This window comes from Juglans microcarpa x Juglans regia, chromosome 7S, assembly GCF_004785595.1.
Source record: "Juglans microcarpa x Juglans regia isolate MS1-56 chromosome 7S, Jm3101_v1.0, whole genome shotgun sequence".
NCBI classification, from domain to species: Eukaryota; Viridiplantae; Streptophyta; class Magnoliopsida; order Fagales; family Juglandaceae; genus Juglans; species Juglans microcarpa x Juglans regia.
Window position 1 is genome coordinate 7,384,090 of NC_054607.1, and position 2,867 is coordinate 7,386,956.

General features: G+C 36.1%; 1 long non-coding RNA gene across 1 annotated transcript; it reads right to left on the reverse strand.

The window, feature by feature from the left end:
• Positions 1-330: 330 nt before the first annotated feature.
• LOC121240626 lies at positions 331-2,443 on the reverse strand. Its single transcript, XR_005935575.1, has 3 exons — positions 2,393-2,443; positions 1,762-1,874; positions 331-475 (listed from the first exon to the last, which is right to left on the reverse strand). It is a non-coding gene; the product is annotated as an uncharacterized LOC121240626 (long non-coding RNA).
• Positions 2,444-2,867: the final 424 nt, after the last annotated feature.

The window sequence follows — 2,867 nt, forward strand, 5'->3', positions numbered from 1 at the left end:
GTTCAATGCTTATTAACATCATAACATCACATTGGTTCCATAATCTTTCTCCAACTTCTATTATCCTTGTATTTCTTTGGCAACGCTAGTTTAAAATTCTGTTCCATAAACCTTTCATAAATAATATGTCACTAGAAATATACAATTTAATGTAATATACATTGTACTAACACTTTAATAACACAGTCTGATATACATTGTAATAACAATATACAATAAAACTCCTCCATAAATATTGCTTGCGGAACCCATGTAGCCCAATGACAAACCTTGTGTTTTAGTTCCACATCCAATTTCTTCTATAATTCATAGAGCAACTTCTGAGCCATCAAAAAATAAGTAATAAGAATTCAATTCAAATAGAAAACGTAAAAATTACAATAACAACATGAAAGGAGTCTTTACCTTCAAGATGATCTTTGGAGGAATACAATTAACAAGTAGCTCATACAACTTCCCTCAAACCAGAAACTGCCTAAAGCACAAGGAGAAATGCATAACTAAATGGTTTGAAGCAGAATGCATATCCAAGGAAATGCAGCTACCACTTGCATAACTACGAAATTGATTTAGAATGGAACAAAAGAAATCATCCATCTTAGCTATTAGTATGTTCAAATTGGTAAGATGCTATTGATAAATATGGTGAGAATTTAGTATACTATCAAACAAATCATTACCAGTTACAGGAAAAAAAACGTAAAGAATAAAATTTTAAAGTGGACCTCCTTATGCGTCTATTCTAGTAGGTCATGACTAGTTATGAGTTGCCCACATCCACAACCTGTAGCACAATTACATCTCAAATGAGAAGATTAAATGTCCATGTGTTTCTTGAGCATGTGAGAAACACATTTTTTTTAATAAGATTAAAGAGCCCAAATTAAGTAGTAGTTCAATTAAGTAGCGGTTCAATTAAGCAGCAACCCTGCAAAGCCCAGAAAGTAATTCTTACCAATACTGCCCGCAATCTTTGCAAAAATGAATATGATGTTCCAGCAAGTTCATTTGAATACCGGCTGTATCATTGAGGTCGCAGATCCTTCGACTGTACTCATCTAAACACTTGTGAGATCGCAAGAGTCTTGTCTTCTTGGGGCTAACAATAATGTGGTTATGTGCATTATCAATAGTGGTGATAACCCATTTGTTATTCTTGTTCAACGTTGCATTTACCTTCGCTTTACAATCTGTTTTAGTTGTTGCACGTGGCTTCGAGATATTTGTGTTCTTAGGTTGGTATTTTCCACCACAGGCACAACCAATAGTCACATACATAGGTCTCCCATCATCATCTCTCTTAGTCCTCTGTGTCCTTACATCAAATCCTTCTTACTTGGCATATTGCTTATAATAGGCAGTTCATTCTCACTCTCAAATTCCATACCAAATCTTGGTGCTTCAACCCGTACCTCATCATCCGGGACAACAGTGATACCCTATAAATCTTCATCTATGTCGAATAACATTTCTAAACATGGAACCATAGGGATGGATTAGCATCAATTCAATATTAGCGTCATTAAAGTGAAAGCAAAAAAAGTTTAATACTATCAGCGGCATTAGAAAATGTACTTCCAACATTTTCTTCAAATTCTAGAAATTCAAAAAATTCTTGCCTAAAGTCCTTCAAATTACTTGGCAGCAGAGGGTAGGGTATATTTACATCAAAATTATGCTGCAATTATGCAATTATTTAAATTAACGAGCACATTAAACAAACTTTTTAAAAAAGTAAGAGACATGAACCTGCCTGCTCACATGGTAATCGTTTTTTATCTCCAAATGTATTTTGAGGCGTCATTAATGACTGTGAAGTCCAAGTCGAAGGTCTGGGTGTCATTCCATATTCCTCTTCCCCCATCACGCTAATTCTAGGAAAATTTAAGTAATAATGAGTTTTTATGTTTGTTGTGGGTTCTAACTTCTACTAATCAATCAAGTAGATAACTTTGATATTAAATAGATAAAAATGTGAAAAATGGATGAATTTACATCATAAAAATAAAAATAAATAAACATGCCTAATTCTAGGATTTTTTTTTTAAAAAAAAAAGAAAGAAGAAAGAAAATAATTGTTAGCAAGCGGACGACAGCAATGTCGTTTAATGGCAGCTGGCTAGCTGGGTGATCTAGAAAGGAAAAACCACATGCAAGCCTAGTACGGTGTACCTACATTGAATAACCCAATGTAATAGAATTGTGGCTCATTTGAGCTTTTTGTTATGCTTACCTTTTTTCTTGATCTGATTACCATAGCTTCATTTCAATTACTGCAATCCATTATTACAACATTCAAACCAACAGATTCTACATCCCTTACATTCCCTTACTACAATCTTCAATTTAAGAGAATCATATCAGAGGGACTCTAGGGCAAGAAACCACTCACCTGACTGTCGAGATGTAGATTCGTTGATGTCGATTCTAAAGCAGGGAAGATGAGAGAGTTAGCAACCGTGTGACATGTATTTCCCAAAATCAATCTCAAATGCCCAAAACAGAACTGAAGCAATGAAAATCAGGGAGAGAGAAACGCATACACGCTCCTGGGACGATGAAGGCGACGGGGAGGGAGGAGAGCTGGGCGACGCAGGGAGTGGCGGAGCTGTGTAGACGAGCTCAGTGTCACTTGAAAAAAAGACGGCGTCGCCGGTGGCGGTGGGCAAAAGAGGTTCGACGCGGGTGGGGTGGAGATTCGACGTGGGCTCGGGGGCTAAATTCGAATTAGGAATATGAAAACATATACTGCACAAAACGATGCATTTTGCTTTAAATAAATAAATAAACAAATAAAGGATTGCCACCACACCGCTACAGTAGCTGATCCCTATCAAAACTCACTCTCAAATTATTAAATTTATCCC